Here is a 13,829-nt window from a genome sequence, read left to right as displayed (position 1 = left end):
TTGAGCTTCGAAGAAAGAGAATGTTGCTTTCGGCGTAATGAATGCGTTGATATTTAAGATACTCCCTCAGTCCCAGATAATTTGTCATAGTCCGTTCCAGATAATTTATCTTATTTAACATTTTTACCATTTTTGGTAGTGATATCATATTCCACTAACTCATTTATACTCACATTTTATTATAAAACTAATATAAAAAGTAGGATCCACGTTCCACTAACTTTTTCAACTCACTTTTCATTACACTTTTTTAAAACCCGTGCCCGGTCAAAGTGAGACGAATTATCTGGGACGGAGGGAGTAGTTATTAAATGTTTGAACATGATATAACATCATTATTGTTTTTCTAGTAGGAATTGGAGGTGCATTTTTGTACGAAATGGTGAATATATTAACGAGGAATCACATTATAATGATGCTATACGATTATGATAATTGTACAATATATATAGAATGAAAAAAATTAGAGATCCATAATGCACGCGGGGCGATCGTGAAAGTAGTTACCGTCTCACCATAAGTGATAGATTTCTTTTGGGGTTAAGAGTGTCCACAATAGTTTGGATACTCTAAGGCCAAGCCATAATCTTTTGTCCACGGCCACAAAAAAAGTTGTCCACCCCAATAGTGAACAAGTCAAAACCACAAATCACATTATTTTTCCAATTGTTGGCACAAATCACATTATTTTATCATAAGTCATTATTTTATCCCAAAAAAACCGAAAAAAAGTTTTCCGACAGCTGCGGGCTAGGACGCGGCTCCCCTCCATGAGCCATGTCCAGGCCAAGTAGTCTCCCGCCCATGTCCATCCCCCCCTCCCCCGGCGACGCCCCACCGTTTCCACCTTTATAGGGAGCCGCGGCTCCCTATTGTGGACGCTAAGTGGATAGAATAAAGTATGAGAGAGTAAAATGTAGGAGAGATAAAATTTTAATAAAATAAAAAAGAGAGAATAAAGTAAGTGAGATAATATAAAGTAAGTGATATAAAAGTGCTGCTTTTTGACAAAATCACTTATTATGGGACAATCCAAATTTGAAAGTTGATCACTAATAGACTAATAGTGGGACGAAAAGAGTTATATTAATTTTGAGTCCACTGCTGATAATTTTGATTGTAAACTATACAGGTTTTAATAGTGGTAAAAAGATGATAGAAGGTTTGTTAGTTAGTAGAATGAAACTGACAACAACAATCTTACAAAGAATATTAAGTATATAAGATGGCTAATTTTGTATCCACAATATCAATCTCTTTAATAGTACTATAAATTTTGTATTAATACTCGTGTCTGGCTACGTAAGTACTTTTTTTACACAATTGTACTTATGTTATACTAACTCCGTCCACAAAGACAAAGTTGTAAATGACACGAGTTTTATTGTGTAATTGGTAAATGAAGAGAGATGAAGGGAAAATATGGTGAAAGTAGTATTAGTAGATTGTGGGGTCCACATTTATAATGATATAAAATAATATAGAAGAGAGTTGTATATACATTATTCTATTAATTATTTTACTTGCTCTTCACTTTAATTATTTATTACCATTTTCCACAAACACGTGCCGAAAAGCAGTCAATCACTTGAGATGAGACAGATGGAGTATTAGTTTAAAAGTTTTCATATTTAGAGCATCCCCAACGGTGGTGGAATGCTACTCGTCCGTCCTTGCCGCTGGCAAGGACGCGCTCCGCCGCCGCTGCGCTCTTACCGCTGGCACAGACGTGCTCTTAGCTAAGAGCACGGCCGTGCCAGCGGCAAGAGCACAAGGCGTCGACGTGGCATACTCTGATTGGCCCGTTGATTTATCATTTTTTATTATTTTTTTTAAAAAAAATCGAAAAAATCTGAAAATTTCAAAATTAATTAAAAAATATTGTCTCACTTCCTAATAAAATATATCCATTTTTTTCACACTTTTAATTTTTTTTCCATCATTTTTACCCCAAAATTCATACTTTCATCTATAAATACTCTCATTTCAAACACAAAAAATGACACTATACTAAACAACTCTCTCAATCTCAATTTTTAGGATTTTAATTATGTAATTTTTAATTTTTAGGGGTTTAATTATGTAATTTTTAATTTTTAGTATTTTAATTATGTAATTTTTAATTTTTAGGATTTTAATTATGTCTTTTTTATTTTATTTGTAATTTGTATTATTTATTGTGGTTTTTTAATGAATTTTAATATTATGGAAATGTTTTTGTTTAATTGAATTTTAAATTGAATTGTGCTCGTCCTTGCGGAAGAGCACAGCTGTGGGTGTTGTGCTCTTGCCAGAGAGCAGGCAGAAAAAGTGGGGCCGGGTCCACAACCGTGCCGCTGGCAAGAGCATGATTGTGGATGCTCTTAGAACTGGTCTAATTATAATGGACGATCTAAAATAATAAAATTAGTCAATTTTTTGGACAGATGTATATACTTGCGCCAAAATTAGCATCTAAATTGAAATATATGTTGAGCTACATTGTTAGTAGCGCAACCAGCTCTCATGTTTTCCTATGTTTTTGGATGACTAAGTCAAGGCGACGCTAATTAATTAAATTAGTTTTTATTTATTCTTATAGCTCAACCTTTTCAATGTTAGAACATCATGAGTATGACAAGAATACATTTACAATTAGATGCAAAATTGCAAATTCATATATTCATCATCAAAATTGCACAAAGAATCTCATAATCAAAATTTGGTCTCCATCAAGATCGGTACCATGTATTTAAACTTGTCAAAATAGCCCTTAAGCTAATGACCAAAATATGTAAACCTCTATTAACAAATAAAGCAAAATATTATGCGCATGTGAAATTAATTAATATGCGATGGAAATAAATTGACTAACTAAATGGACGTCATAAATTGAATGAATAAAAAACTTGTTAAAAGGCGTGTAAACTCAAATAAATGAACGTCATAGAAGTAGTTCTCCTCTATAGAATGTACACACGTTAAAACTAGGATTTTAAATGTTTAAAAACAATTTGATTGACAAGGTCAACCCTTACAGAGAAATTGATTATTATTGGCTAGTATTATCAAAGGTGTTTGTGATGGAAATACTAATATTATTAAAAGGATAAATTATTTATTCGTGCTTGATGTTTAGATCATATTTCAAATTTGAGAGTTGGATATTCAGTGAGGAGGGTGAATCAATGAGGAGATTATAGAACATTTTTGTGTCACGTGCTATATACAGTTTCACCTAAAAGTTGGCGTTTTTTTAATAGAATTATTGGTGACTAAATATTAAAAAAATACACGAATTTAATTATCATAGCAATCTCACAAATTCAATTCCACACAAATTAAACTTGAGTATCAAATAAATATGTTAAACGTTGTGAAAAATAATATCACAAATAGAGCATAACAACGTTGTTTCATCTTGATTTACAAATTAAATCACAATGAAAAACTCTTTGATCCCTCGATCACCCTCCTAATTAAATCAATATGATAAACTATTTCAACCTTGTGCACTATCTCTTAAGTAAACATAAAATATAAAAAAAATTTGTGAGAATACCCACTAGATAAAAAAAAATCAACCAATTAAATAAATATGTTAAATAAATCAACGAATTAATTTTAAATTATCTCTTTATACCATCATTTCCACGAGACTAATTTTTTTTATAATTGACAATATGGCCGTGCCAGTGTGTGTATGTTATTTAAAATTAATAAAGAAATAAACTCCAATAAGTGTTGCAAGAGTTTTGTAGCATAAGTATCACCATCTTCTTCACACACACACACACACACACACAAGAAAAGGAAAATGGCTAGCATTATCGAGAGCATGAAGGGAGGCTTTGTTTATCTTGTTGACATTGTATCTGGTGGAAATAGAAGTGGTAAGAATATTTTCACAGTACATTTTCCTTTTGAATAAATTTATGCAACCATATAAAAGATATTTTAATAAATACATTACAATTTACAAAATGAAAATAAAAAATTAGTATACGTTATTTAATGCTAATTAAAATGCTTTCATTCTCATTTTCTTTAGCTTCGATTTATTAAGTTTATTCGATATGCTCAATAATATCATTATTGATTTTTCAGCAACGGAAAATGATGGAGAAATGCCAGAGCTCAATGCTGAGGTACGATTCTTTTTATTAGTTGAATTATATATATTTTGATCAATCAATTTATTACTACTACTAGTAAAGAGTTTTGAGGGAAATCTTTTAGTACTATATTTGTTTGATTTATCAGATTATAGTATTAGTTTTCAGTCAAAAGCACTTGTACTAATTAATAAAGATTCGCAAGATTTATCAGATCACTTATTCCATTTATTTTGTGACTTAATTTACAGGTTAAATTAGAACAGACGACAGCCCGAGACACAATCAGCGATGATAAAGGCACTCCTCCTGGCGTTGAATCAACTTAGAAAACTAATTAAACAAATAAATACATTGTCCTATCAATAATGTATTGGTTAAATAAATATATCTCGCCATATTTGTAGTATTTAATTATTTACATATCTTTGTTACGTAATATTGCCGGATTAGGCATTTATAATAAGAGTGTAATGAAAATGTTTGAGCTTTAAATTTTTAGAAGTGATTTGCTACATATTCGTCTTGGACATTTATGGGAGTCTTGGTATAATTTCTATTCTTAACCTAGTTTTCACATACTAGCTATATATGGTCATAGAATTAGTATGGGAATGTTGCTTTCGGCGTGATGAATAGATTGATATTTAGATCTAGAATATGTTTGAAGATGATATACTATTATCATTGTTCTCAACTTTAAAATTAAGGTGCAATTTTTTATGAAATGGTGAATGTATTAATTGATGGTGATTTGATGAATCACATTATAATGATGGTATCATAATCCATTATAATGATGGTATATGATTATGAGCACACAAGGTCATGATAATCTACAAACCCTCTATAATACAAACTATACAAATTTTAGGCGTTGACATTGTTGACATTCCCTCAGTGACAGAATTTGTATTAGGCGTTGACATTGACATTCCGCCCAGTGACATAATTTGTATTAGGTGTTGACATTGACATATGAATCTCATTGCTAACCATTGATTACTTACAAGGAATGTGTATGATTAAAGTTTGTAGTTTATATTATAGATATGGGTTTGTATTTGATCACACCTCTGAGCACACAATATATATAAAATGGAAAAGGTAGAATTATCTTGAAAGTATTTTAAGAATTTTTAATTTTATAAATATTTAAATTGTACTCCATTATAATTTTTTAATAATGTACTTAAGATATAAATTTATCCATCCAACTTGAAATCGAGGCAATTTTCGTGACTAGAGGATTCGTAAAATCTGGTAAATTTCTAGGCAATGAAAAAGCTAGTTACTCGTATAAAAATATGCAATAGTAGCCACATTTAATTACTGCGATACCCTCAATTTACACCGTTACAATTACATTTTTTGAGATATAGTATAATCGTATCGTGAAATTAACCGACAAAATCATGCGAGTTTGAGGCGTTACTTTTCTTCATAAATAAATTTTTGAAGGATATGTTGTTAGTTTCACATAAAGAGTAACTAGAGTTTAACTATTCTGGTATTAATGGTGGATGAAATTTATTTTCTTATAGCAAAGAGTCTAGAATTGAAGATAAGCCCATGTGATACCTGATACCTCCCAAAGTTGAATAAAAGTAGAAGACGAAAATCTATCCCAATACCAAAATAATATTTATTCCATCGATCATTTTGTGACTTACAACGTGGGGGGTGCCTTGGACTCAAAGCGGTCCGACACCCCAGTATCCATGTTGCACGTGCTCGAATAATTAAGTGCTACTTCCTCCGTCCCACAATAAGAATCACACTTTGTCATTTTGGTTCGTCCAGTCACATTTCATTTTTACCATGGTAAGTAGGTTCCACATTCCTCTAACTCACTTCACTTACATTTTACTCCCTTCGTCCCACTTTAGGAGTCCCGGTTGAGTTCGACAAGGGTTTTAAGAAATATAAAGGAAAGTTGGACGTGTTTTAAGAAATATAAAGGAAAGTTGGTAAAAAAAGATAGTGGAATGTGAGTCCTACTTTTATATATTAGTTTTATAATAAAATATGAGTGGAAAAATGTGAGTGGAATGTGGGGCCTATTACCAATTATGGAATATTTCAACCGGGACTCTTAAAGTGGGACACCAAAAAATAATAAACCGGGACTCCTAAAATGGGACGAGGGGAGTATTAGAAAACCAATATAAAGACTGAGTCTCATATTTCACTAACTTTTCTACTCACTATTCTTAACATTTCTTAAAACTCATGCCCACAATAAGAGTGACTCTTATTGTGGACAGAGGGAGTATTATGTTATAATATTGACGGATTTGCCCCTGTTTTCAACCCTGTTGTAAAAGTCTTCGAGCTTTACATTTTTAAGTTTTTGCTAGATCTTTTAATTGTGACATTTATGTGAGATCTGGTTTAACAATTAATTATTATTATCCTCGTCACAAGTCATTGGCCTCCACATTTATTTTATTTGTTTAATCGATGATGTTTAAATTGCGATGGTATCCGAGTCACTAGAGAATGACAACCTAGCTAAAGAATTTGTGCAAGAATTATATATTGATGATGTGAACAATGAAGCAAGAAAGTTCGACAAGAATATACAAATATTAACAATATTAATCTTATACTCCATGATAGGAAAGTGCCCTTGGTTGTTGCTTATCATATTTAATGCTGTTTGTATTATTTAATTTATCGTTTGGTAAAAGAATTTATACATTCGAATGTACGGTGCATCCATCAAGATTCATCATTTCTCAAGTAGATTTCAAAAAATTGAAAGAAAAATTAAAACTAGTGGAATAAGCGTTAGTAATAAATAATTCAATTAGAATGAGAGAAAAAAAAGTTGGTCTTCATCAATAATTATTTTAACTAATTGATTATAATCTAGAAATTAATGATTCAGATTATATTTCGATTCATAATATTTTTTTGTGTAGCTAATATATTATTGAGTGATGTAAATTATTGTACAAAAGTCCATATCATCGAAATAAATCAAATGAAAATTCGATGTTCAACATTTCAAATATGAATTCAGAAAATACAAAACTCATATATGAGGTACCGACCAACTCAATGATATCCATTTAAGGTATGAACTTCTTCAAGTAGATTTAGACTTGCAGAAAGTGAATCTTAAACTTAATCTATAATTCTAATTTTCAATTCATTTCGTTGACCTTATGGAACACGAGATTAAATTAATTTTACACCATGTGGTCGTAAATGTTCATCTACCTATAACTTACTCAACTACTACATTTTTTAATTAATAAACAAATAAACTCATAGACGCGGTGCTAATTCATTTTTTTGGACTATAAAAACCATATTCTTCTACTCAAAAATCACAGAACTCATCACCATCTCTCTCTCTCTCACTCACTCACTCAATCAATCTCTATTTCTAGATTTCTAACATAGTAGAAAGGGAAAATGGTGAAGGTTGTCGAAAGCGTGAAGAAAGGCTTTGCTAGTTTTGTTGAAATTGTAACTTGTGGCAGCAAAAGCGGTAAAAATATATTTTCTCATTCTTTTTACTTTTATAACTCTCAATTTTCTTTTTATATCCTTTAATTTGTTGTTGTTTAATTTATTAATGTCTTCAATATCGTTTTTTCAGCAAAAACAAATGATGCAGAAGTTCCAAAGCTCAAAGTTGAGGTATGCTATAATTATTGACCAATCATTAGGGGACATTTTTTTAAAAATTGTTTAGCTATCCAATTATTTTATATTTAATGCCACAAATCAATGAATGGGAAGAAAGTTCCTTATTTTAAAAAGAAGTAAAAACAATTTCTATATTAATTACCTGATATCTTTCAATTACTTATCCCATTTATTTTGCGATTCACAGATAAAAGCATCCACCGAAGTGAATTCAAGTGCTCGCGATATAGAATCAAGTTAAAAGAAGATCATATACCAGGATTTAAAAAAAAAAATATTTTCACCATTGATGTTTTCTTAGTTGTTCTATTATATATTTTGGTCTTATATATATTATTTATTTAATTAATTAACTGACTTTGTTATGTAATATTGCCGGATTTGGCATTTACTATAAGTCTGTAAAAGTGTTCCTGCTATAAATTTTACTTACAAGATATTCTAGCTATTCATATTGGACATTTATGGTTATGTAAGAGAAATAGAGAATGTTTCTTTTGGTGTGATGAATGTATTTATAATTTTGGAGTATATGTTTGACAAAATAGTATTGTTTGATTGTTTTAGACTTTTAGTGCTTTAAATTTTAGACATTTGTGTATAATTATATACAACTAAAGTTGCAATTTAGAGAATTTATTTCTGTTTTATTTGCGCACGATCAGTAGAAATTTGAGAATTTACTATTGAAGTTATATATATATGTAACTATTAATTGATTAAGGAATTAAATGTTACGATCAAGTCAGTTACTAACATTGTTGATACTTAAAAACTAGATTTTGTTTTCTGTTTAGTGTTGTTTCTTTATATTTTAGATTAATGGAACAGTTTTTTATGTATTCACAAATGTTACCATTTTAATTTATCCATAAAAATTGGTCTCATTCCATTTTTATGACCTCCTTTTTTAATTATCTTTTATTTTTTTTTCTCTCTTATTTATCCATATTCAACTAATAGTACTCTAACAAATTTTCTCTCTCTTAGTTTGTAAATTTTACATTAAAGCATGTGCTTTATTATTAAAACTGTTAGGAATCACAAAATTCAAAACATGAAAGTATAATGTAGTATTATTGAAACAATTATGGAGCAATTCCAAAACATGAAAGTATTTTGGTAATATTAATGTTAAATAGTATAATTAAGATCCAATTAAAATTAGCTAGAATTAATTTTTGTTATAAAATTGTACTCCAATTAATTAAGATTTAATTATTATTTGCCCCAATTGAATGATATGTCGTAGTAAGACAGGTCCTTGCTCCAATTCCTTTTACGTCTAGTGTAACAACTAACATGTGATGTGAATATAATTGGATGAAATATGAGATGAAATAAATTAGTGCGACACCATGAGTTCATATACAAAAATGATTTTTAAGACAGGACGAAAAAATGCGTATATTAATATCAATTTTCTAATAAAGAAAGAGATAATCACATGTTGCCAAAATTTTGCAATATATAACCATTTTCTTGACTCATAAGATGTGTGCACATTTGGACTTATTAACAAAATTCTCTCCCACTTTCTAATGGTGGGAATAGAGAAGGAAATTAATCCAATACCCTATTTACCCAAAAATGTTAGTAATATTGAGTGGTGATTGTGCATTTCTCTACTATAGAAATAGTTAAGATGAAATATATGCATCTTGTGCTAGTGTTTCACTTTCATTTTTATATATGTAAGTATCGATCACTCTCGTTTATTTTCATAGTAGTATTATTTGTTTTATTTTATATATTTATTTTGATTTTAATATCACACAAATTATTAATGCTAAATTACTTGAAATCAATGTTATTTATTTTCATTATAATTTCAAATAAATAGATAAAACACTAATAATTAAGATTTCATTTTTATAAGTACAATCTATAAAAAATTTATAGCAATACCAATATTTTAAATATAATAAGAACACTAAACATATCAAATAAAAAAACTAACGGACTTCTCATCCTTAATTTCATTATTTGATATAAATCATCTTTGAATATTTTATTAGGGGCACGAACACATATGAAAAATTATTATTGATAATATCAAAATCATTTTGCTCACTTTGTAAGTCACCACACTATCCATATCCCAATATTCATAGTCCTCAAGTTCCAACTTTTTCTCAATTTCCTCCAAAATTAAACAAAAAAGTTTGTATTCCGGTCAAACTGTAGCAAATTTACACCAATTTAGCTAAAATTCTGGATGGAATATTATTTCTCAGTTACCAAGAATCAGAGAGAAAATAAAAATAACCTGATCATCTATTCGAAATATATATCGATTATGTATTACTATTTAATTTCACCACATGAAAACTTGTCACTCATACGATCAGGTCAAATTGTGTTGACCAGGGTCAATTTCAACAAGCCCATGTCAATCTTTTCTAAAATTTTCTTTTATAAAATCTTTAAACTGTCCAACTTATACTAGTATTTAGCAAAAATTCCTATTACTGAATCATTTAAAATTATATAACATCTCTTAATTTTTTTTCTCTACTTCCATATTTCGTAGTAGTAAATTAAATATTGGGATCCAATGTGATTTGCAGCGAACAGCTGACAGCCCTATAATTTTCAACAATAGGTACAATACACCTGGATTTGTTTTGTCACTTACGAATAAGAACAAAAATATTTATAAAAAAGAAAAAAAAGGATTTTAAAATAAATATGCCGACGCATATCATCTGGTTTTCCTTGTTCCTACCCTTGTTTCTAAGCTGAATTCAAGCAGAAACAAACAACATACAATTATTCCACAGTTTGAATTTTGGGATTCTTCATCACGAAATCATACTATTTCATAATCTCTTTACCTGTAGTAGTATTTACTAAAATACATACTGTTTTTTGTTAAATTAAATGAAGCACGTATTTTTCTGAAGTTCAAGTTAATTTATTTGAGAAACATGGAAAATAAATATGATGATTTATAATTCTAAGAGGGTATTATTTTTCTAATTATAGTATGATTAGATAGAATAAAAACATACTATTACCTATGTATATAACACTCTAGCTTATGAATCTAAAATTCTACTTCCTCCGTCCACGAAAAATATGGCTATTCTATTTTTATCCCTCGTTTTGGAAAAATGATAATAAATAGTTAAAGTGGAGAGAAAGAAAAGTAAGAGAGAGAATAATATAGAGAAGTCTTATTTATTATCATTTTTCGAAAACGAGGGATAAAAATGGAATAGCCCTATTTTTCGTGGACGGAGGGAGTATTAATTTTCTCCATTATCTCCATGAGTGAACTAATAAAATTGATGGTCGTAAATGCACAGCTATATATGTTTAATCCAATAAGAAACTTCGTAGAAATTACCTCAAACCATGGTTGTTAGTAGTATATTTTAGTTGCATAAATAAAAGTATAAAACCATGCACAATTTAGCTCAGAACACTCTCTCTCTCTCTCTCTATTTTGTTTGAAAGTGATCTCATATTAGAAAGTGGAAATGGTGAAGATTATCGAAAGCATGAAGAGAGGTTTTCATAATTTTGTGGAAATTGTATCTTGTGGCACCAAAGGTGGTAAGAATATTTAGTCTCAAGAGTTTTTACTTTTTAATTGACTTTTGTCTGAATATATATATTAATTAATGTTTTACTTATTCGATATTTGCAATAATTTCACCACTGGTTTTTCAGTAAAGGAAAATGATGTAAAAACACCACAGCTCAAAGCAGAGGTAAGAAATATTTTAAATTGACCATCTCCTATTATATTTTCTGAGGGACATCATTATATTTACATGATTTAATTGGGCGGAAATCATGTTACATTTCTTTATAAAATTATTCAATTCTGTAAAATAATGTTAAATTTCTTTAAAAATTAGTATAAATAATGTTAGATTTATTTTTGTAATACTTAATTATTCGATTTATATTTTGATTGACAGATTAATTATGCACCGAATAAACCATCCGCAGATGTTAATTCCAGTGCCCGTGGGATTGAATCGCATTAGAAGATGATATCCATCAAGAAAAAAAAACACTATTTTCCCCCTCGATTGTTAATTTCTTAGTTGTGCTATAATATGTATATGTTTTAGCCATATTTGTTTCGTTTATTCAAGTGTTTTTATGTAAAATTTCCGGATTTGGAACTCAGTAGAAGTTTGTAATAAATGAGTTTGATCTTTAAATTTTAAAATGAACATTTAGTTATCCATGTTAGTATGGTTAATATAACTATAAGTTTCGTAAGGGAATATTGATTTTCAATTGAAATACAAAAAGGGAAAAAAATATCATGCAAAATAATAATATTAAAAAATAGGAGTACTAACTTTTTTGCCTTTAATAATAATAAGATTTAATTGTGTTCATAGGATTTCACTTGAATTTCGCAAAATTGGTACATATTCTCTTAAAGGTGAGTGATCAATTGCTAACTAATCATTTAATTGCTAACTACAATTAATTTAAGACCACAAACTCGTGGTCTACAATTTGCCACGTGTAATTTTCGTTTTTATTAATTAAATCGAAAAAGAAAAAAAAAACTACCAAATTAGGTTTTTTGATGAAAATGTCAATATAGTGTTTCGAAAATATCAACACAATGCTTTGAGAATATCAACACAATGCTTTGAGAATGTTAACACATTGCTTACATTGACATTCTACATGTATTATATTGACATATTTTATATATCATGTTGACATTTGTTGCTGTACGAAAAAATTGTAAATTTTCAATTTTTTTCAAATTTTGACATCGGAACATATGCAAGTGAGATCTCGTTAGAATCCTTATGAAATTATCTTTAATTTGATATATGTTGTGCGAAAAAATAATTTAAATCGAGAAAGTTATATGCGTTTAAAGTTATGAGATATCTTTCAAAAGTTAATTACAACTAATTTGTTGTAAATTGACCTTAATACCCTTATTGTCATTTTTTTTATCTTATTGACGTTCTGGGGCTAATGATCTACGCCCTTAATTTGAATATCTAATGGCTATTATTTAGTTATAGTTATCAATTAAGTATTGAGTTAAAAATATAACTCTCTCATTCTCTTAAAAAAGTAATTTTGTCAATATGAGATGCACTGCCACCCGCTAGTTATCAGATTGGGCTAGGCCAGGGTAAAGATGGCTAAGACCAACTTCAATCATACATCATAACCCATTTTTTGTTTAAAAATAATCTCCAATCATACAATAAACTAAAACTCTAAAACTCATTTTTGGTATTTTCTACAGATTTACATCAAATATGGAGTACAACACTAAATATGGTATTATTGCAAAAATTTATAAGACATTGCAAATCAGTGCATTATATTTAATTATGTTAAAACACGAAAAATAATTACAATAACAAACGAAATATCGCCACAATACACGAAAAATAATTACAATAAATCAGTCCATTATATTTAATTATGTTTTGATTTATATTTTAGTTTTATCATAGCATGTGGAGTGTATATTAATTTTCAAGCTAGTGTATTTTTTTCAATATAAAGTATATTTAATATATAATAAGATTTTTTTAATTATTTAATTTAATTTAAATTATTGATATAATGTTTTGGGATTAATGTTTAATTTAAATAAGCATGTGGGTGTTAAAAAGAGGTATAAAAAAGGTGGATATGAAATATTCTTTTGGGTTTGATTTTGGTGTAAATGATTAGAGTAAAATTACTTTTAGTGTTAACATATACCCAAAAATGAGTTTTGAATTTGGTGTAAATGGTTAGAAATGACCTAATGGGTTGTCGTTAAGAGAGAGAATCATCGCTAATATACTTTGAGTGGAACATCTAGTTGTTTTGTTTAAACTAAGACTCTATTCAATATCTTGGAACTGAGACTGCAGAACTGGAATTGTGCACCTTCACATACTACACTTAAACATGCACATACACACACTTTATAATATCAATTATGTATATCATTTTTACCAAATTAATGATTTGTAATTTTCAATACAAAATTAATTACAATTCAATTCAAATAATATTGTAAGAATTGTAATTCCAATTTCGTGTATAGAACGGATCTTAATTTTAAAAGGAATA

The 13,829-nt window shown here is 28.8% G+C and overlaps 2 long non-coding RNA genes across 2 annotated transcripts; both read left to right on the top strand.

Moving 5' to 3' along the window:
* The first annotated feature begins 7,454 nt into the window (after nucleotides 1-7,454).
* Nucleotides 7,455-8,288, top strand: LOC121783978. The gene is made up of 3 exons (XR_006046681.1): nucleotides 7,455-7,596; nucleotides 7,708-7,748; nucleotides 7,945-8,288. It is a non-coding gene; the product is annotated as an uncharacterized LOC121783978 (long non-coding RNA).
* A 2,901-nt stretch (nucleotides 8,289-11,189) lies between these two features.
* LOC121784021 lies at nucleotides 11,190-11,938 on the top strand. The gene is made up of 3 exons (XR_006046693.1): nucleotides 11,190-11,318; nucleotides 11,436-11,476; nucleotides 11,690-11,938. It is a non-coding gene; the product is annotated as an uncharacterized LOC121784021 (long non-coding RNA).
* Nucleotides 11,939-13,829: the final 1,891 nt, after the last annotated feature.

This window comes from Salvia splendens, chromosome 21, assembly GCF_004379255.2.
Source record: "Salvia splendens isolate huo1 chromosome 21, SspV2, whole genome shotgun sequence".
In the NCBI taxonomy this organism is placed as follows: domain Eukaryota; kingdom Viridiplantae; phylum Streptophyta; class Magnoliopsida; order Lamiales; family Lamiaceae; genus Salvia; species Salvia splendens.
This window is presented reverse-complemented; position numbering and strand designations above follow the sequence as displayed.